The sequence below is a fragment of the Ylistrum balloti genome, unplaced genomic scaffold, assembly GCF_031769215.1.
Source record: "Ylistrum balloti isolate Yb309-2 unplaced genomic scaffold, AGI_CSIRO_Ybal_v1 Utg370792, whole genome shotgun sequence".
NCBI classification, from domain to species: Eukaryota; Metazoa; Mollusca; class Bivalvia; order Pectinida; family Pectinidae; genus Ylistrum; species Ylistrum balloti.
The window spans coordinates 136,410-160,877 of record NW_026782462.1 but is presented as its reverse complement, the minus strand read 5'-3'; the positions used below and the strand labels follow the sequence as shown (position 1 = coordinate 160,877).

The 24,468-nt window shown below is 38.1% G+C and overlaps 1 protein-coding gene across 2 annotated transcripts in view; it reads left to right on the top strand.

Moving 5' to 3' along the window:
- Positions 1-24,468, top strand: part of LOC132558495 (probable G-protein coupled receptor 139) — a 51,424-nt gene that overhangs the window by 14,498 nt on the left and 12,458 nt on the right. Inside the window, exon 1 of one of the 2 annotated variants that reach the window (XM_060223061.1) lies at positions 14,576-14,598. The exons of the other annotated variant lie outside the window; for it this stretch is intronic. The gene's annotated coding sequence lies outside the window, so the exon portion shown is untranslated. Of the gene's footprint in view, positions 1-14,575; positions 14,599-24,468 lie in introns of those variants that run through there. 2 annotated transcript variants of the gene reach the window in all.

The following is a 24,468-nucleotide window of genomic DNA, read 5'->3' as shown; positions in this document are numbered from 1 at the left end:
ACTCAAATAAAGCAATGACAACATAAAAACAAAACGAAAATTTACTTGGAGACTCATACGGGGATAATGAGACCAGGTGACTCGAAAGAGTAAGCGTCATCAGCTTCATTTAAGACGCTCGCCATGTAAATCGTAATCAATTCAAGTAAATAATGTTACATAACGAGTTCACTACGACGACTGTAAATCTCTCCCAGTGTTTTCATCGACATGTACCCATCGAAACCACGTGTTACGAGTTTGTCAGTTACAGACATCTGGTACAAAAAACGTGATATCGAGGACAGTTCATTGAATATCTACATAGATGTTACATATATGATCTGTTACTATAATACAGTTTGTATGAATTGACTTTTGATGTTAATCAGCGATAAAAATTAAAATGTGTATCCTGTTATACGTACCGCCCTGTACCTAGTCCCGCTCATTTATCTTACATGCATGGATCCACATATAAGGAAAACGGTAAAAACTAGCATGTACAGACTGGTAATCTGTCTTTTGATTACCGATGCAGTTTTAAAAAATCGCATAAAGATATATACATATGTAATTGCTCGAATTAAAAGCCAATTATATTGTTAAAAATTGTAATTAAACACATAGCGTGATATTCCTTGACCAAACACAAACTGAGAAACTTATGATGACTGTATGTGGCTTTAAAGATGACTTGTTAATGTCTATAAACAACTATAAACAATATTTATTGACAATAGATTCTGTCAGTATAGTATCACACTGATGCAGTAGAAAACATATCACACGCATTAGTAAGGTCTGTATACGTTATTGTGGATTCAATACCAATCAACATAACGTTTAAAATAGCATAGTTTTAAACTTTCATTTTTAAATCTTACTTTCATATTTTTCTTGAACTTTGTTTGTATCAAGAAAAAACTAAACAAGAAGAAATAATTCAATTAGTGATGTTTGTTACTAGAACCGCTCTGTCTGAGAATAAAACGAATTCTACAAATTTCATATTGCTGAAGAGGTTAGGACCCCTCCAACAGATAAATGTACTGACGTCAGGTTGTCGTTGATAACATAGCAATTTCAATCAAGGTTTCTTTGATTAATTAGGCTCACTTCCAAACGTCAGAACTTTAATAACTTTAAAAACAATAAAAATACATACAGCGTTATTATCATGAAGATGCGTACATCATACCGAGACTTGGAGTTGTATACTGTTTCCTAAGTAACTAAACAAGACATAAATATGAAATGTTTCAATGACAACAAACTTTGATACTGGTAAATCTGTAGACAGTGTTTTTTTCAGAATAGATTTAATCTTAGATGGAAGCCACATATAACGCGACTACAACAAGAACGATAATTTACGCAATATCTCTTTAGTATTTCTGTGTTTTAGAGATCTACCTCGCAATAAAAATAAAACACAAATATCTTTATCTTTTACCACTAAGTGGTTTTTGTTAGACATACATTCTCGTATTTGTTTATTGTCTGTCTTCATTGGTATGGATATGTTAGATCCAATGTCTTATTAGCATTGTTAATCTTTTTCACAGATCTGTTATGTATAACATATTAATCGAGTTGCGTCAATTTGTGTAAAACGAGACAAACAACAATTAGAAATCCAAATGCCTAGCTCATAAAGACTTTTTCGAGAATAGAACTCTGGATCACTGATCTATTTGCACTGTTCATGGTCGGTTGGTACGCCCTCGATCTTTATCCCTGAATTGGCATGGCACGTTCTGACAACTGTGACCCAAATAAGATGACACGTAAACTGAAGGCCCAATTTGAATACGCCAAACGACTGATACATAACCCGTGCTCATTAACCCAGGTATTTTCCTCGTTGGTGCAGCTCCCTAACTTATTCTTTAACAAAATTGTTTCCTTTTCAGCGGTTAACGATATGTCACATTCGATTACACATAAACGAGCAACTTGATGATATCGGAAGTTGTAATTTCTTTCTAAACTGGAGAGTTACCAGCAGATTATCTGTCCGGATATTTCTATCGATGTAAATGAACTCGATCATGTCGCCAAAATGACTAAATACTATTCCTTGTTTTAAAGCAAAAACATTCATAGGTACAGGAAGAGTGATGGTTGTGACCAGCATCTCATTAGCATATTGGTCTGGCGTCGGTTAACTGTTCTTGTTATTATAGTTTATATGATCGATATAGTGTCCATCGATATCAGTGATTACTGATAATCAATTCCATACAATTGTATTAACAATATAACAAAGGGATCCGACATCAGGTAGAACCTATATAAGTCCTCTGATTACTGATGGAGATCCGACATCAGGTACAACCTATATAAGTCCTCTGATTACTGATGGAGATCCGACATCAGGTACAACCTATATCCGTCCTCTGATTACTGATGGAGATCCGACATCAGGTACAACCTATATAGTCCTCTGATTACTGATGGAGATCCGACATCAGGTAGAACCTATATAGTCCTCTGATTACTGATGGAGATCCGACATCAGGTACAACCTATATAGTCCTCTGATTACTGATGGAGATCCGACATCAGGTACAACCTATATAGTCCTCTGATTACTGATGGAGATACATCAGGTACAACCTATATAAGATTACTGATGGAGATCGACATCATATACAACCTATATAATACGACATCAGTCCTATATAAGTCTGATTACTGATGGAGATCCGACATCAGGTACAACCTATATAAGTCCTCTGATTACTGATGGATATACGACATCAGGTACAACCTATATAAGTCCTCTGATTACTGATGGAGATCCGACATCAGGTACAACCTATATAAGTCCTCTGATTACTGATGGAGATACATCAGGTACAACCTATATAAGTCCTCTGATTACTGATGGAGATCCGACATCAGGTAGAACCTATATACTCCTCTGATTACTGATGGAGATACATCAGGTACAACCTATATAAGTCCTCTGATTACTGATGGAGATCCGACATCAGGTACAACCTATATAAGTCCTCTGATTACTGATGGAGATCCGACATCAGGTACAACCTATATAAGTCCTCTGATTACTGATGGAGATATAAGTCCTCTGATTACTGATGGAGATCCGACATCGATTACATCAGGTACAACCTATATAAGTCCTCTGATTACTGATGGAGATCCGACATCAGGTACAACCTATATAAGTCCTCTGATTACTGATGGAGATCCGACATCAGGTACAACCTATATAAGTCCTCTGATTACTGATGGAGATCCGACATCAGGTACAACCTATATAAGTCCTCTGATTACTGATGGATATACGACATCAGGTGGAACCTATATAGTCCTCTGATTACTGATGGAGATACGACATCAGGTAGGACCTATATAAGTCCTCTGATTACTGATGGAGATCCGACATCAGGTACAACCTATATAAGTCCTCTGATTACTGATGGAGATCCGACATCAGGTACAACCTATATAAGTCCTCTGATTACTGATGGAGATCCGACATCAGGTACAACCTATATAAGTCCTCTGATTACTGATGGATATTCGACATCAGGTACAACCTATATAGTCCTCTGATTACTGATGGAGATACGACATCAGGTACAACCTATATAAGTCCTCTGATTACTGATGGAGATACATCAGGTACAACCTATATAAGTCCTCTGATTACTGATGGAGATCCGACATCAGGTACAACCTATATAAGTCCTCTGATTACTGAATGGATATAAATAGTAACGGGATTCTTACGGGGTTTATTTCCTGTATGACGATGTCTTTGCTAGTATAAATGGCCAAATATGGACATGAATAGTTGCTTTAAAATTGTATGTTAATGGCCAATTGGGAAGAAATTCAAAAATGTGATTTAGGATTTTTCTTTTTTCTTTGTTTTTGTTTATCCGTTGTTTCACGTTTCGTTCTTCTGTTTACTTCACTTATTGTCTTTCCTCTTGTTATGGACGCTTCTCAGTTGCCGTTATTGTGATTGGATCGACCTCATTAAGGATTGTGTGTGAACAAGCTATATGAAAAGTCACCAACAGATCATTAGTTGGATTTAGATTCAGATTAATGACAAATACAACTGCGTGATGAATGACGAACTTAAACGCCTGATTTTGAATTTTCTCTTTCTCGACAAAATTAGCTCTGCTTAATCAACACATCTTAACTAAGCTTATTTATGAATGACCTTGTAAATGTCCTGATTCCCGTGATAGCAGTGCGTTGATAAAAACATTCATGATTATCGACAATATTTCTACTGGAACATTTTGTTCTTTTTGTACATGTTTTAAATAATCTCCAAATGATTTCCTTGTTAATAATGCAATGTACGATTCCCGGGAAACACGTGTATCATTTTCTTGTTTATAATGCTGTGTACGATTCCCGGGAAACACGTGTTTCATTTTCTTGTTAATAATGCAGTGTACGACATAAAACTTTTAACTAACGTTTGTGAAGATTTTATTAAGGGGTAATTCCAGCAATATGTTTGTTTATCTACTATATACATTGATTACAGCGTTTACGTAACAAAGGCGAAATGATCTTGTATATTTCTATCGAGTGTTTACATTGTACATAATATCACTGAATAACAAAGGCGAAATGATCTGGTATATTTCACTCGGATGCTTACACTGTACCTTACATCACTAAATATGTGCGTTTGATTAAATAAGCAACAGTTTGATGGATGAGGATGTCCCAACATAGGCGATAATAGGTGCGATATGTGGACAAGAACCACAACTGATAGCCGACTGGCACGGAAAATACAAGTTTTAGAGGAAAACAGAGAAAAGTTATATAATAGTAAAAAAAATCTCTGTTTTTATATTGATATAATGATTAGTCCTGTCTCTGACTACAACATCAGTCATAACGAGAGTTAACTCAATTTACCAAAAAAATAATAATTAGAAAAAGCGCTTCGCTAAAGCAAGACATGAAACTGTCGAATGCCAATGATTCCAATTCATATACACAATTTTCATTACTGCAATGTCAGATTCCAACAAGAAACAATCTGCGTTTGTAACATGATGTTAAATACAATTAACCATCCACTGTTAAAACTTCAACAAACGTTTGACTTATCGGTACTGCCCGCTAACCCAAATCATACCTGACCATCTGCTGCAAAAACAGAAATAAATTTATGATTAAAGCATATGGCGCCAGAATTTTTTCCTTTGACTTTGATAACGAACATTCATCTACACTGTCACTGACGTTCAGTTTATTTACGTACACCTGTTCCTTTATCTACCTGTCAAAACTGCCTCCCTGATTTACATAGATATATACAATAGAATATAATAACCGACTTCAGAAATAAATATTTTATATTTTAAAAGCAACATCCGTTTGTTGATGATAAATAGTTACGTCATTTTGGCTGCTCGCTCGTGACAGTTTTAGATGAGCCTGTCAACAGGTAAATATGCTTACACCTGAATGATAATTAGGGTTGTTCAACTAGCCAATCAACATGCATATATTGGTGCACACGTAATAAAAACAGTGTGATGGTTGGTGACTGTGACACTCCCTGGCCCTCTAGATATAGCTGAGGAATAGACCTCAACGAGAAACTGATGTATTTTATAAGAAGTTTGAGATGCTGCGTATTTCGCAAGTCATAACCATGACAGTTTCTCTGTAATAAAATGTTTTATTATATATCGTACATAATGTAAGTGTCTGTAATCAAAACACACATCCGGTATATATATTAATTTGAAAAATGATATTAATTCGGAGTGTTCAGAGCAAGCATCTTATTTGCCTTTTTTTGTTTGTTTAAATAAGACATATTCGGTACTTGTCTTCTAAATGAGTTTAATTAAACTTACCAAACCTTAATTTTCCCTGCCAACGCTATGATAGTAAGTGATTGAGCAACCTGTTACGGCCATCCTACAACAGAGTGCTAAAACGTACATTTATAAGCACAAAGAAGTGTGTAGTGTACATCCTAGTAGAGACAGGATATTTCATAATCCCATGTATACCAAAATGGACAATTATGTACGAGATGACAAGTTATAGTGAAATTAGGTGGAGTTGTAGACGTTTCATATATGATTCGAGATGTAAATCTATTTAGTTAACTAGTTAATCCTATATACGAAAATACTAGTGTCGTCAGTGATTATTTCAATATTTCTTTTTTACCGAGGACATCGTCTAATTGACAATATTTACAAAACGAATTGTAAATACCAGTTTTAATATTGATAAAGCCATCCCCGTAACCAATGACAGAGATATGTCAAATAATTCAGCTTTGAAGGTATCTCTTTCCACTTAAAGGCGATAACTAGTATAGTGACCAAGCCCGTTGCTGACTTAGTTAAACAGTAACCTCCGTTCCTGACTTAGTTAGACAATAATCTCCGTTCCTGACTTGGTTAGACAGTAATCTCCGTTCCTGACTTGGTTAGACAGTAATCTCCGTCCCTGACTTGGTTAGACAGTAATCTCCGTTCCTGACTTAGTTAGACAGTAATCTCCGTTCCTGACTTAGTTAGACAGTAATCTCCGTTCCTGACTTAGTTAGACAGTAATCTCCGTTCCTGACGAAAACTTTCATATTAAAAGTTAGAGACAGTAATCTCCGTTCCTGAGAACATACAGTCCAGTATGGAAAAAGCACTTATTGAATGTAACTGAACGCTAAACAATAAACTGCTACACCAGATTCACCACACGTCTCACCACACGTGACGTAGCGTGTATAACCTTTCCCCTGTAACATTCTGATAGACTTAGGATATGTGATAAAGGAATAGGACGCCGTTCAGGTATCTTTTGTCAAGTAAACATTTTCTCCAAAGGTAACCATATTCCCAAAATTAACAGTAGATGAAAGCTGAGTAATTAAAAAAAATGATTGTGCTAACTTTTGTTTTAGATAGTCTTCTATAATCTATTGGAATTTTGAAACATAATCTCATTTTTCCTATAGACAGTATACTTACGTAATCTCTGTTCCTGACATAAGACAAATCGTGTTTTAAACAATGACATTAAAAAGCTGAGTTATTTCCATTTGACATAAATATTTACGTATTATTTTTGTTACGAACATGGGTTTTTTTCTTACTAGCCTATACAATGGATTTAAAAGTCATGCTCATTTACACGATCTGTTTCCCGGTACACCCTGAGAACATACAGTCCAGTATGGAAAAAGCACTTATTGAATGTAACTGAACGCTAAACAATAAACTGCTACACCAGATTAACACGTCTCACTGCGTATATACTGACATCATAGCCTCAATGTGATAAAGGAATAGAACGCCGTTCAGGTATCTTTTGTCAAGTAAACATTTTCTCCAAAGGTAACCATATTCCCAAAATTAACAGTAGATGAAAGCTGAGTAATTAAAAAAAAATGATTGTGCTAACTTTTGTTTTAGATAGTTTCTATAATCAATTGGAATTTTGAAACATAACTCATTTTTCCTATAGAGTATACTACGTCTCTGGACGAAGAAACGTGTTTTAAACAATGACATTAAAAAGCTGAGTTATTTCCATTTGACATAAATATTTACGTATTATTTTTGTTACGAACATGGTTTTTTTTTCTTACTAGCCTATACAATGGATTAGCTCATTACTAAGTCGACAACTGCGATCACAGCTCAATGAACGAAGTCGAAAGTAACATAACAACTGCGATGACATCACAGCTCAATGAACGAACTCGAAAGTTACATAACAACTCCGATGACATCACAGCTCAGTGAACGACCTCGAAAGTTACATAACAACTCCGATGACATCACAGCTCAGTGAACGACCTCGAAAGTTACATAACAACTGCGATGACTTCCCAGCTCAGTGAACGAACACGAATGTTAAAAGATCAGTCTCCACTGGGCTTTTTATCCAATCCCTCCCTGGATATCCTCAACTAATACTTTAACAATATAAATTTAGACACAATCTTGCATATTACGTTATATTTTTTCTCGTATGAAATGTTCTGTGTTAGATTATACGCCAGGAATACTGGAAAACTCAATATGATTTCTAAAAAAAAATAAAGAAAAAAAAACTAAACCGAACTTCAGGACTGTTTTATTACATCAACATTTCCCCAGATGATAAGTATTTTTTAATTCCGTAATTTTGTTGTTAGCACTAAAACTATTCCCACTTTAAAATGGCACGAGATCGAATAATACGATAATTCAGCCTAATGGAATATTGTCATCTTGTATGGCACACATCACTTAGTTAAACAAGGTCGCCTTGTACTCTAAAACTAATTCGTCTTACATTTCCAAGTGTTCATTCAGATGCCTAGTTGATAATACAGCCATGAATTTCCAAGATTTCAAATACACGTGACAGCTCTCAAATTTTTATGGCCGTGCAATACAATTGAACCGTTATCATGACTAGTACGACAACACAAGGGCACGTGATATGATGTTACAATACAGGAAACAGGCTAGTCCACAAGGTTTGCTGTAACCTAAATGTTTTAGTTCATCTGGTTAGTGGCACGTGACGTTCTACATATTCACGTTCCTTTCTATCACTTTAGATTTTTCTCAGTTGTGTCAGGGGGCGCTTCACAATGTAGGCCCTTAGCATCAGTGCCGAGACCTCAAGGGGCGCTTCACAATGTAGGCCCTTAGCATCAGTGCCGAGACCTCAAGGGGCGCTTCACAATGTAGGCCCTTAGCATCAGTGTCGAGATCTCAAGGGGCTGGGCGCTTCAGACAATGCTTCACAATGTAGGCCCTTAGCATCAGTGTCGAGGCCTCAAGGGGCGCTTCACAATGTAGGCCCTTAGCATCAGTGTCGAGATATCAAGGGGCTTCACTATGTAGGCCCTTAGCATCAGTGCCGAGACCTCAAGGGGCGGTTCACAATGTAGGCCCTTAGCATCAGTGTCGAGGCTTCAAGGGGCGCTTCACAATGTAGGCCCTTAGCATCAGTGTCGAGATCTCAATGGGCGCTTCACAATGTAGGCCCTTAGCATCAGTGTCGAGACCTCAAGGGGTGCTTCACAATGTAGGCCCTTAGCATCAGTGTCGAGGCCTCAAGGGGCGCTTCACAATGTAGGCCCTTAGCATCAGTGTCGAGATCTCAAGGGGCGCTTCACAATGTAGGCCCTTAGCATCAGTGTCGAGGCCTCAAGGGGCGCTTCACAATGTAGGCCCTTAGCATCAGTGTCGAGGCCTCAAGGGGCGTTTCATAATGTAGGCCCTTAGCATCAGTGTCGAAACCTCAAGGGGCGCTTCACAATGTAGGCTCTTAGCATCAGTGTCGAGGCTTCAAGGGGCGCTTCACAGTGTAGGCCCTTAGCATCAGTGTCGAGATCTCGAGGGGCGCTTCACAATGTAGGCCCTCAGCATCAGTGCCGAGGCCTCAAGGGGCGCTTCACAATGTAGGCCCTTAGCATCAGTGCCGAGGCCTTTAATGGCGAAACATTTGTATGATGCCGTTAAAATGTGTTATTCAATTGTGTGTCTTTTGTACAATATGTACAATCTTCCAGTGTGGACTGTAATAAACTACATATAACAAAATGTCATTGTATGTGAGAATAATTATGACATCGACGTGAAGGTTTAACAGTGAGTGTCCGGAACATCCCTGGATATTTCTATTTTCGATTATATTCAAATTACCAACCAATCCCATCATCTCGATAAAACGAGAGAAAATATGAGCATATGTCGATTAACAAGGAAACCATTGATAAGGTTCAAGGCGAAAAAAGCCAAGCCTTCCGGAAGTTTAGATGTCTCCTGTGTCATCGACACAATCCGCCAATGTAAATCACGTATTAATCTAACATAGTCACGTTTCTAAAAGGACTATAACAAAAAAAAAAAAAAAAAAAACATCAAACACAGCAAGCACCAAATCGCACGTGGATGTAGATTTTTATGGAATAATTCGCTACTTCCGGGACGAAGAAGCATTATTCGGGATGAGTCGTGAACAAATTAGAGGAGAGTGTCTGCTGCTAACTTTGTCTGTACAATTTCCAATTCTATTCCAATCCCAGCCTATATTTATCCCTGATTTTGTTTGATTCGGATTCTGTAAAAGTGTGCTGGCCGCGTGTTGTAGTGATATGGCAGCATGCAATGGTATTCATGTTTAGTTACCAAACTGTAATATGTATATTTGCTTTAGTAGTAAACAATAAGTTTGTGTAATATTGGCAATACAGTCCCTTCCAGCATCATCCATCGTAACACTTTATGTTGTTTCAGTTATTCTATATTGTCGATAACAGATATGGTCTGTGGCTACTGTTAACAGCCCACTCTATGTCCATCTCTTCTCTTCGGGACTTCCATGTCAATATCAGTCTATCACTTAACGCCGAATGAAGATGAAATATCAGAAAAAATATTACCTTAATAAAAGTTTGTCAGTTTCAATTTATGTCAGTTTGTAAATTAATAAATCTGCTGTCAAAAAGGCAAACAACGGGTACGGTAGTCAATGCCTGGTGTTCACATCGTGTTTTGTTAGCTTAGAGAGTCACGGACTAAAGAGAACCGAAAGTAACATACTAAGGCAGTTAAGTTAGAGAGTCACGGGGTAATGAGAACCGAGAAGTAACATACTAAGGCAGTTAAGTTAGAGAGTCACGGGGTAATGAGAACCGAGAAGTAACATACTAAGGCAGTTAAGTTAGAGTGTTACGGACTAATGAGAACCAAGAAGTAACATACTAAGGCTGTTAAGTTAAAGTGTTACGGACTAATGAGAACCAAGAAGTAACATACTAAGACAGTTAAGTTAGAGAGTCACGGGGTAATGAGAACCGAGAAGTAACATACTAAGGCAGTTAAGTTAGAGAGTCACGGACTAAAGAGAACCGAAAGTAACATACTAAGGCAGTTAAGTTAGAGAGTCACGGGGTAATGAGAACCGAGAAGTAACATACTAAGGCAGTTAAGTTAGAGAGTCACGGACTAAAGAGAACCGAAAGTAACATACTAAGGCAGTTAAGTTAGAGTGTTACGGACTAAAGAGAACCGAGAAGTAACATACTAAGGCAGTTAAGTTAGAGTGTTACGGACTAAAGAGAACCGAAAGTAACATACTAAGGCAGTTAAGTTAGAGAGTCACGGGGTAATGAGAACCGAGAAGTAACATACTAAGGCAGTTAAGTTAGAGAGTCACGGACTAAAGAGAACCGAAAGTAACATACTAAGGCAGTTAAGTTAGAGTGTTACGGACTAAAGAGAACCGAGAAGTAACATACTAAGGCAGTTAAGTTAGAGTGTTACGGACTAAAGAGAACCGAGAAGTAACATACTAAGACAATTAAGTTAGAGAGTCACGGGGTAATGAGAACCGAGAAGTAACATACTAAGGCAGTTAAGTTAGAGTGTTACGGACTAAAGAGAACCGAGAAGTAACATACTAAGACAGTTAAGTTAGAGTGTTACGGACTAAAGAGAACCGAGAAGTAACATACTAAGACAGTTAAGTTAGAGAGTCACGGGGTAATGAGAACCGAGAAGTAACATACTAAGGCAGTTAAGTTAGAGTGTTACGGACTAAAGAGAACCGAGAAGTAACATACTAAGGCTGTTAAGTTAGAGAGTCACGGGGTAATGAGAACCGAGAAGTAACATACTAAGGTAGTTAAGTTATAGTGTTACGGACTAAAGAGAACCGAGAAGTAACATACTAAGACAGTTAAGTTAGAGAGTCACGGGGTAATGAGAACCGAGAAGTAACATACTAAGGCAGTTAAGTTAGAGTGTTACGGACTAAAGAGAACCGAGAAGTAACATACTAAGACAGTTAAGTTAGAGTGTTACGGACTGAAGAGAACCGAGAAGTAACATACTAAGACAGTTAAGTTAGAGTGTCACATGCTAATGAGAACCGAGAAGTAACATACTAAGGCAGTTAAGTCAGAGAGTCACGGGGTAATGAGAACCGAGAAGTAACATACTAAGGCAGTTAAGTTAAAGTGTTACGGACTAAAGAGAACCGAGAAGTAACATACTAAGACAGTTAAGTTAGAGTGTCACATGCTAATGAGAACCGAGAAGTAACATACTAAGGCAGTTAAGTTAGAGTGTCACATGCTAATGAGAACCGAGAAGTAACATACTAAGGCAGTTAATTTAGAGTGTCACATGCTAATGAGAACCGAGAAGTGACATACTAAGGCAGTTAAGTTAGAGTGTCACATGCTAATGAGAACCGAGAAGTAACATACTAAGGCAGTTAAGTTAGAGAGTCACATGCTAATGAGAAGCTTGAAGTAACATACTAAGGCAGTTAAGTTAGAGAGTCACATGCTAATGAGAAGCTTGAAGTAACATACTAAGGCAGTTAAGTTAGAGAGTCACATGCTAATGAGAAGCTTGAAGTAACATACTAAGGCATTTAAAGGAATCGATTGAACTTGTTACTCTCACTGCGAGCAATCATGGGAGGCGATATGGACCAATATATTACCAAAGGACCGTAAAAACTAAAAAATTAAATAAATTGCGATAACTATCGTCCCCTTAGTTTTGAGCGTGTCTTCTCTCCGTTCTCTGTTGTAATTTTGATATATATATTGTTGACTTATTGTTTCCTCTTTCTCCAGTTATTCAACCAAACAATCACAATGGTTTTTTACCACTACAGAAGCTTAGATAATTCACTATCAAACCAGAGTCTTGTTCTGATACAGTATTATCTTATGTTTGTAACAGCTCAATACAATTTTTATTAATCTTCAACATCCATTCTGTACACGATCGTATCACATTCTAAACATAAGGAATGTCTTTCAGTATTATCTGGTTATGTGTTAAATGTTCAAGTCTGTGATGTTGAAATGTTGCAAGAGAGTCGATAGTCTTATTAAAAAATCACGATTTCCTGATAGAAATGGACGGGTAAGAACTGATCCCCCAACACAAGGTTTCGAGATATGATGAGGGGATGTTATATTCACAATAAAGTTGTTCTTTTATGTTGAGGAGGGATGGAAGGAAACATCCATTTCCTAGCATGATATGTAAACATATTCGAAGCCATTCAATATGTCTGGTGGTGATGTTGCTGTACACTTGGGTTTTTATCGCAGAACATATTTTGATCTAGATTTACATGGTGGATGTCGTCTTTGAAACAAATCCGTCCAGACGTTTCAATGGTCATCGTTTATTTTTTTGTGTTTTACCGATTTGGCGTTTTGAAGCAGTATTGCTTGACAATTGACATGTTATTACAAGTCAGTAACACAAACAAATAGGAAGCACGTGTCCATATTTCTGTATTTGGACAAAAAATAACAAGATTGAGCTGAAATTTATATCATTTACTTCAACAATCCCATTATGTTCACAATACTTCGTCTCTTTTCATTAGCTCCAACAATCCCATTATGTTTACAATACTTCGTCTCTTTTCATTAGCTCCAACAATCCCATTATGTTTACAATACTTTCTCTCTTTTCATTAGCTCCAACAATCCCCTTATGTTTACAATACTTTCTCTCTTTTCATTAGCTCCAACAATCCCCTTATGTTTACAATACTTCGTCTCTTTTCATTAGCTCCAACAATCCCATTATGTTTACAATACTTTCTCTCTTTTCATTAGCTCCAACAATCCCATTATGTTTACAATACTTCGTCTCTTTTCATTAGCTCCAACAATCCCATTATGTTTACAATACTTTCTCTCTTTTCATTAGCTCCAACAATCCCATTATGTTTACAATACTTTCTCTCTTTTCATTAGCTCCAACAATCCCCTTATGTTTACAATACTTTCTCTCTTTTCATTAGCTCCAACAATCCCATTATGTTTACAATACTTTCTCTCTTTTCATTAGCTCCAACAATCCCATTATGTTTACAATACTTTCTCTCTTTTCATTAGCTCCAACAATCCCCTTATGTTTACAATACTTCGTCTCTTTTCATTAGCTCCAACAATCCCCATTATGTTTACAATACTTTGTCTCGTTTTAACATATCTCTCTTTAGTTTTTCCTTCCGATGACCATGTTATAAAAAACATCTGTTGTTTTTAGTTTCGATTTAATCCTGAAGGTTCCGATATTATATCGAGTTTGAGTGTGATGTGTTGTCGCTAGATGGTATTTTGGTATTACCACCTGCATTCAGATGATATATAAATTATAGCTTTTAAAATGGCACTGACTTATAATAATACTAGAACATACATTATATAATATCTGTATTTTTATGACGTAATAGCATGACCTATTTCACCAAGTCATATCATCTTATGCATCAACGACAGAAAATCAACCATGCCTGGTTATTAAAATAATATTTTTTGTTCTGACACGCTAGTAGTTTGAAGGTCGACAGTGCGTGTCTAAATGATCTGTATATTTAGTGATCCAATCAGTATTTCGCGCATATCCTGGTCACAACACACTGTTACATGTGCCAGAGCAAAGTATCTGTATCCGCTGCAACGGTGCATTAAGGGATTTCCGGATACATAACCACAGCAGTTTACATTACCATACCTCACCAATAGTGCTGTTATAGGCTAATAACACGGGCATTGTGGCTACAAAGTCTGTAGACCTTCCCGCCAGCAAGGTAAGTCTTTAACAGATATCAATCTGTCTATAATGTTCAATCTTCACTTCCTTTACATACGAATTATAAACTTCAATGTCAACAACACTTTTACCGCGTATATCACTTTTTCGACACAGTTCGGGTCCTATCGAATTATATCTCATTTTTCACTCATTCGAAATATTTCGTTATATCAAACTCAACTAGAAAAATTACTCCGACGCAGAAAAAAAATCGAAACTTTGAAACGGGTAGGTATGTCGATGATTAGACATTATCTACGTCAACATAACACACCTGTACATAATGACTCCCAACTTTCCGCAATGTTAATTTTTGACGAATGTATGATAACACTAACACGATGAGTTAACGTTTATCTTGAAATGTCTTTTCGATTAATTATGTTGAATATATAACGTCTAATCAGCGAGTGACTTACAGCACTAATGTTCCGCTCAAGTGTTGCATGACCACGGGGGGAACCGTGGTACAGGTGTGTAATATATATAAAACACGTGAATAGGATCGAACTCTTCTTAAAAGTACGTCTGCTTAATTAAAGATAAATCTATCTGAAAACACGTGTAATTACAGTAGATATTGCACATTTATTTGTAATCGTATACACTTTACTTGTGTCTTCTCAAAATTCCTGTGTTTAACCTAGACACATATTGATACATACATGCAGTGAAATGAATTACACCAGATAAAGAGCTGAAATACCTGGTAATAAAATCAAGGCTATAAAAGGGAAACCATATATAAAAGCATTTTATATGTGTTTCAGATGGAGCTATACCTGCGGGTATAAAATGTGTTTTAGTGCCTCTAATACAGTAATGAATGATAGTAAGGTTGAACAGGGCCTTTAATACTATATTTCCTTGAAAAACACTCTGCCTAGAATACCTTAGCGATGTATCTGTTTATTTTGCTATTTATATATAATGTGTACGGTCAAATGTGTTTTGCTTTCTAGTTCCAACTGAATTGTTGATTCCTCTTTATCTACGTATGAGTGGATATTTATGTATATTTCTATAACTGGTCGACATTGTGTACGGTATGTATATATATATATATATATGTAGGGTATATATAAGCATGTCCCTCTCTAGGACTTGTCATCCAGTAAATTGAATCATACGGTCGCTAAACCAGCTGCAATATTTTAAACGAACAAACCAACACGACTCTCTGGTAATAACGTGGTCTACACGACATTGTGGTCCGTCAAGGTTACGATCAGGTTTATAGCACAGTCCAGTCTTATATTGTACCTGTCGTCGTTAATTGTGTATATTTCACAAATTAGGATAATTGTCAAGTAAATACACGTACAGATATAAATATTGCACACCGACAAATGTAGCTGTGATTTTTGTCTATCGGCCTCCGTATTCCTAGTATCTGTTTGTACACTTGTTTTGGTTGTATCTTAACCTTCGCAGTATATAACAATCTGGCCTCGTCTGGTATATCGTTATCTACTATATGTTTCTCCATCGGTTATCTATACAGCTGAGGATGATAACACATTGTTTAAGGAAAGTTTTATAATAACAATATTATTGTGACGTTAAGTTACAAACAACATCTCCTGAGCATTAACTGTCAATGTTTTAAAATCTTTAGAATTACTGATACCAAATCCTAACTTGTCCCTTGTTTCTATCGCTTTATCATTTATAGAATTGGTTTTGTTGTTTTATAATTGTTAACGATTTTTGTTTCATTTTGTCATGTTTGCTTTTTAATTGAACATGACATGAGTATATAAGTTTAAAAATAAACAAAACGCTTTTCTTTTCCACATGCCAGGTTACTGTAAAATACGAGGGTTTCAATGTTAAAACGTTGTCTTTTCTCAGTAAGTACCTTTACTTAGTGTTATAACGAAGGTTTAACTCACGTGATACTGTCCCAGTAAGTACCCTTACTTAGTGTTATAACGAAGGATAAACCTCACGTGATACTGTCCTAGTAAACATCCTTACTTAGTGTTATAACGAAGGTTTAACCTCACGTGATACTGTCCCAGTAAGTACCCTTACTTAGTGTTATAACGAAGGTTTAACCTCACGTGATACTGTCCCAGTAAGTACCCTTACTTAGTGTTATAACGAAGGTTTAACCTCACGTGATACTGTCCCAGTAAACATCCTTACTTAGTGTTATAACGAAGGTTTAACCTCACGTGATACTGTCCCAGTAAGTGCCCTTACTTAGTGTAAAACGGAGGTTTAACCTCACGTGATACTGTCCCAGTAAGTACCCTCATTTAGTGTTATAACGAAGGTTTAACCTGACGGGATACGGTCCACGTAAACATCCTTACTTAGTGTTATATCGAAGGTTTAACCTCACGTGATACTGTCCCAGTAAGTACCCTCATTTAGTGTTATATCGAAGGTTTAACCTCACGTGATACTGTCCCAGTAAACATCCTTACTTAGTGTTATAACGAAGGTTTAACCTCACGTGATACTGTCCCAGTAAACATCCTTACTTAGTGTTATAACGAAGGTTTAACCTCACGTGATACTCTCCCAGTAAGTACCCTCATTTAGTGTTATAACGAAGGTTTAACCTGACGGGATACTGTCCCAGTAAACATCCTTACTTAGTGTTATAACGAAGGTTTAACCTCACGTGATACTGTCCCAGTAAACATCCTTACTTAGTGTTATAACGAAGGTTTAACCTCACGTGATACTCTCCCAGTAAGTACCCTCATTTAGTGTTATAACGAAGGTTTAACCTGACGGGATACTGTCCCAGTAAACATCCTTACTTAGTGTTATAACGAAGGTTTAACCTGACGTGATACTGTCCCAGTAAACATCCTTACTTAGTGTTATAACGAAGGTTTAACCTGACGTGATACTGTCCCATTAAGTACCCTTACTTAGTGTTATAATGAAGGTTTAACCTCACGTGATACTTTCCCAGTAAGTACCCTTACTTGATGTTATAACGAAGGTTTATGTAAACTATCTATAGATTAGAACATTGCCGACGACTACAGCACCTTAATGGCACAGAAATACCTAAGAGTTAATTTTATGGTTCAGACTCAAATACCTGTAATTAGGGCAAGTTTTGTCTAATTTATTTCTTCTCCCCAAATATGGTCGAAATGCACTCAGTCGTTCATGACTAGAGGCGACTTCTAGAAAAAGTAAACGGGTGGACGGGCGGAAGGACGGACAGAAAACGGCCATCCGCGGTACAATATAAACTCATCGGTCCTTTCGACCAGGTGAGCTAACACGTGGTTTTTAATTAATGTCAATCGTTTGTACCTTCATTAGTGTTTTATAACGTCGATAGCCTGTTATTTTACACAGCTATATATCAACACGTGTAGATTTGATCTTACAGTACACTGACGAAGCTGCTAGTATATAGCTAAGACAATCTGAAGCAGGCTGGAGAGTATATGGATCCCACCAAATCATTAAGTCAAATAGTCAGCCATTTCCTCGTTAGTGAGGCCATTTATCTACGAAATAGCAATCAAAAGAATCAATTAATCCGTCGACAATATCGTCTGTATGATAATGATTTTGTTTGATACAACATCGACAGCCACACAGAACAATAAGTTTGTGAAGTTGTCAGTAAGTAGTCATTAACCACAATATCAGTTTGTATAATATTGTTGTTCAGATATTGGATCGAAGGACGATTTATATAAAGTACACATCTACACACGGAAAATATTAAGTAACAAACGTCTAGTCATCGTCTTATATAGAAATATTGCGTCAATAAGACCCAAAAGGTCATGACAGTCAGCTTGAGATGACGGAATGACGACATTCATAAAAAAATGCATAAAATAGAACCACTGAATTGACTTGAACTGACTGACCGTGACCGATCGGAACCGTTAAGGTAACCTTGACTGATTGACCGTGACCGATCGGAACCGTTAAGGTAACCTTGACTGACTGACCGTGACCGATCGGAACCGTTAAGGTAACCTTGACTGATTGACCGTGACCGATCGGAACCGTTAAGGTAACCTTGACTGATTGACCGTGACCGATCGGAACCGTTAAGGTAACCTTGACTGATTGACCGTGACCGATCGGAACCGTTAAGGTAACCTTGACTGATTGACCGTGACCGATCGGAACAAGTAAGGTAACCTTGACTGATTGACCGTGACCGATCGGAACCATTAAGGTAACCTTGACTGATTGACCGTGACCGATCGGAACCATTAAGGTAACATGGACTAATTGACCGTGACCGATCGGAACCGTTAAGGTAACCTTGACTGATTGACCGTGACCGATCGGAACCATTAAGGTAACCTTGACTGATTGACCGTGACCGATCGGAACCGTTAAGGTAACCTTGACTGATTGACCGTGACCGATCGGAACCGTTAAGGTAACCTTGACTGATTGACCGTGACCGATCGGAACCGTTAAGGTAACTTTGACTGATTGACCGTGACCGATCGGAACCGGTAAGGTAACCTTGACTGATTGACCGTGACCGATCGGAACCATTAAGGTAACCTTGACTGATTGACCGTGAGCGATCGGAACCATTAAGGTAACATGGACTAATTGACCGTGACCGATCGGAACCGTTAAGGTAACCTTGACTGATTGACCGTGACCGATCGGAACAAGTAAGGTAACCTTGACTGATTGACCGTGACCGATCGGAACCATTAAGGTAACCTAAGGTGACCGACGGAACCATTAAGGTAACATGGACTAATTGACCGTGACCGATCGGAACCGTTAAGGTAACCTTGACTGATTGACCGTGACCGATCGGAACCATTAAGGTAACCTTGACTGATTGACCGTGACCGATCGGAACCGTTAAGGTAACCTTGACTGATTGACCGTGACCGATCCCGTTAAGGTAACCTTGACTGATTGACCGTGACCGATGACCGTTAAGGTGACCTGATTGACCGTGACCGATCGGAACCGTTAAGGTAACCTTGACTGATTGACCGTGACCGATCGGAACCATTAAGGTAACCTTGACTGACTGACCGTGACCGATCGGAACCATTAAGGTAACATGGACTGATTGACCGTGACCGATCGGAACCGTTAAGGTAACCTTGACTGATTGACCGTGACCGATCGGAACCATTAAGGTAACCTTGACTGATTGACCGTGACCGATCGGAACCATTAAGGTAACATGGACTAATTGACCGTGACCGATCGGAACCATTAAGATAACATGATTGACTGACCGATCGGAACCGTTAAGACCGTGACCGTGACCGATCGGTAACCTTGACCGATCGGTTGGACTGATTGACCGTGACCGATCGGAACCGTTAAGGTAACTTTGACTGATTGACCGTGACCGATCGGAACCGTTAAGGTAACCTTGACTGATTGACCGTGACCGATCGGAACCATTAAGGTAACCTTGACTGACTGACCGTGACCGATCGGAACCGTTAAGGTAACCTTGACTGATTGACCGTGACCGATCGGAACCATTAAGGTAACCTTGACTGACTGACCGTGACCGATCGGAACCATTAAGGTAACCTTGACTGATTGACCGTGACCGATCGGAACCTTTCAGGTTAGTTGGAATGAGCGACCGTGACTGACCGGAACCATTAAGGTAACATGGACTGATTGACCGTGACCGATCGGAACCATTAAGGTAACTTGGATTGACTGAACGTGACCGATCGGAACCTTTCAGGTTAGTTGGAATGAGCGACCGTGACTGACCGGAACCATTAAGGTTACTTGCACTGTCCAACCGTGACCAATTGGAATCGTTCTTGTTCAGCAATTTTATAAGATGATTGTATTATGTTCGACCTCCAGAAAGTTACTACAGGTGATATAGATAGTACCCATCTACATGAAATCTTTGTTAATATCAGAAGGAAGCTGACATATGACAGAAGAAACAATCTAGGTACTTTTAAACATTCCACAGGAAAGTAAAATATTCCCATCACAAACTCGTACTTTAGGATGCAGTGTCGCTGTCTGCTGCAGACCAAGGAACCTCTATGTTTACATCACAACCAGCCTGTCGTCTGGTTCTAGAGCCAGCGCTGGTGAAGATAGGATAGATAACCGCACCTGTAGTGGGAGTTGGTTGGCACGTTAGACAGTTTTTAGCAAACATAATGATCCAAAATAACGCACATACCGCGGACAGAATCGTGCAAATTATAAATAGTTCACATTAGTCAAACGACATGAAATGAGAGAGCGTTGAATAGTTTTTATCTGTGTTTGTGGTAAAATACCTTTCCAACACAGGGGATTGTCTAATCTTTTGGAGACACCCCACCTACTCTTATCACCGTACTCATAATGTTACCAAAACAGTATCGGTTAAACTTTCAGGAACAATATAACCAGCTCTTGTATAGCTCCAGTCGTCAATTATAAGTTAATCTGAATTGATTGATGTCCATGTTCTTTGTGATGCGGAACTTCATTCGTAAACAGATGGATGGAGGCTTTCCGCTCTAAGGATGTCCCAGCACATGCTTGACGAGCGAATAAAATCATGTTCACCTTTCGGGTGATTACTCAAAATAATGGGGACGTGTTACGGTGTGTTTCGGCGTGTGCTACGTCACTGGTTACATTGCCAAACGTAAGACTTATTAAATGCGTGTTGTATGGAGTTATCTCTTAAATAAACTTGATTTATTTTACATCAATTGCGAAACAAGCTTTCAGCTTATATTAATAATACTTGTTGGCCCGGATGGTAGGGCGAGGGGGTATTATTGTGGAAGGAAACTGGAGTAACCGGAAATAACCCACTTGGTCAGGCAGATAACTCCCATACCTTTTCAGGTTCGTTCCGGGAATCGAACCCCGGACGGTAAGGTGAAAGGCGAGTGCGTTATCATGGTGCTGCCCGACCAAGTCTTGGTTGGGAACAAGTAAACCACTGTAGTACAGGTACATATAAAACCACTCTGTCACCATGTTTACCTTGTGATATCCTTGTCATGTCTCTCCAGTGCAGTCGCTTGAAAATAATGTCAGCCCACATCCTCTTCAGCAATTATAAAATCTGTCTGAAATTTCTATCACTTCGTAAATAAAAAAAAAATCTAAAGATGGAAATCAACTTTATGGTGTTAGAATTACAGATCATCAGAACGTGTCATCTTTGTTTACTTGTTTTAATTCAATAAGATGAATTACGCCTGTATTATATATGCTAATTTTTCAAAAGTACATGATGAGTGAATGACGGAAGCATGCTAAATATAAAACATTAACAAACACGCAGAAGAGCTTCATTGATGAGAAAAAATATACCCTAATGCGGTCACGGATCGGGCATCTTAGGGTTTATTATCTAGCATACTGGTATTGTTAGTGATTATCAATAACGTGCCGACGATGGGAGTAGTGAGTTCAAACAGACACAATGGTAGGGTGAGGGTGTTAACTGGATGGACATAGACAGTGGGAGGGGAGGGTGATAACTGAATAGCTACAGTGAAAGGGTGAAGGTGGGTACTTGATGGACACAGTGAAAGGTGAGGATGGGTACTGGATGGGCATACTCGGAGGGTGAGGTGGGTACGAAGCGAAAGTAGAATATGCATATGTAGAAATAGAACGATTGATAAATTAATACATTTATATTTGTTATTTTCGGCGATACGTAATATGTATCTGTTCGTAATTTTGATATGTCACGTGAGGCACACTTCGCCTCACTTCAGTTTTATTCTTAAAAAATGACGATACATATCGTTAAATTCATTCTTAAAATCACGACATATTGAGGGGACTTTTTTAGACTACCGAACGTCCATTTCCCTGTCCCGGTATCCATTTACCTGTCTCTGTATCCATTTACCTGTCTCTGTATCCATTTACCTGTCCCGGTATCCATTTACCTGTCTCTGTATCCACTTACCTGTCCCGGTATCCATTTACCTGTCTCTGTATCCATTTACCTGTCCCTGTATCCATTTCCCTGTCCCGGTATCCATTTACCTGTCTTTGTATCCATATACCTGTCTCTGTATCCATTTCCCTGTCCCGGTATCAATTTACCTGTCTCTGTATCCATTTACCCGTCTCTGTATCCATTTACCTGTCCCTGTATCCATTTTCCTGTCCCGGTATCCATTTACCTGTCCCGGTATACATATACCTGTCCCTGTATCCATTTCCCTGTCCCGGTATCCATTTACCTGTCTCTGTATCCATTTAACTGTCCCGGTATCCATTTCCCTGTCTCTGTATCCATTTACCTGTCCCTGTATCCATTTACCTGTCCCTGTATCCATTTAACTGTCCCGGTATCCATTTCCCTGTCTCTGTATCCATTTAACTGTCTCTGTATCCATTTACCTGTCTCTGTATCCATTTACCTGTCCCTGTATCCATTTCCCTGTCCCTGTATCCATTTTCCTGTCCCGGTATCCATTTACCTGTCTCTGTATCCATTTACCTGTCCCCGAATCCATTTCCTTGCGTGTTTTTTTTCATATTTTTGATGCACAAAGGAAATAGCTTTGATATCATGCCTTGAAAAAGGATATTGTAATGTTACCGGGAAGAAAAGAAATTAAGAGGGTGTTCGTAAAGCGTGGATGTGAATAACAAAAAAATATATATTGCTATATCTCATCTCCCAAATGACTTGTAAAATATGATTTAACGGAAATCATAGACCCCTCGTACAGTTAATCAGTAAAAGACTTACAGTATATGTGAGCGACTAAGGGAAAATGACCTTTTCTATTCTAGTTGCATAAAACTGTGCTTAAAATTCTGAATAACGAAGTTGTTCACATCAGTACTAAATAAGGTATGTCTATAACACGATTACTTATATATGTCTCCTCAGAAGCAACGAACTTGTGTGAAGTCGATATTTTAACATCTATTCTGGATGAAGCCCAGCACACTATCACGCTCGCTATTTTGTCGTATACATCATACATTGGGCGATCGTATTCTGACAATCATTTTCAATTAATTTAACATCTGGGTCACCAAAACCGTGCCTTAAATAACGCCTGTATAAGGTAGTGCATATCGTAAATCAAAGAAAAGCTATAATTGTTTCATAGAAAGGAGAGCTGTCCACGAGATTTGCTTTTGTTCAAAGACCAATCGGACTTACCAATCGGCCTTACCATTCTCCAGGACCAATAGGGCCTAGGTGTTATTAAAACCGCGAGAAATAAGGCGATTTAGCCTTGGAGTCACTTAGATTGGTTACAGCAATTCTTTAGCCCAGCAACTGCCATATAAAGAACTACTTAAGACCATCTTAAGACTGAACCCTCGTTACTTTTCCCTCTGTCATGTATTGATGGTTGGTGATGCCGACATAACGCGGTCAAGGATCGTGTAAGTACATCTGCATGTGATGTAGGATCCCGTCAGATGATCATGTGAACCTCGCCGTGACCAATCACGCTTCATATCAGTTAAATCCATTGGATTAAGCGTTCATCTCCATTAATTATTACTTGTAACTGTGTTTTCTTTGAAAATACGTTCAACTACTTCCCTTTAGTGTGATGCGCTGTGCGCCATTTGAGCAATAAACCTGCACAGAAGATTAAGCAGATAATATTATAGATGTGTCGTAAAATAGTATATTATTTAAATCACAAAATCTACAATAAATATACCAATTTATCGCGTTACCCTACATCAATAGATATACCAATTTATCGCGTAAACCTACACAAATTAATATAATAAATTATCGCGTTAACCCACAACAATATATATACCAACTTATCGCGTTAACCTACATCAATAAATATACCAACTTATCGCGTTAACCTACAACAATAGATATACCATTTTATCGCGATAACCTACAACAATTAATATAATAATTTATCGCGTTAACCTA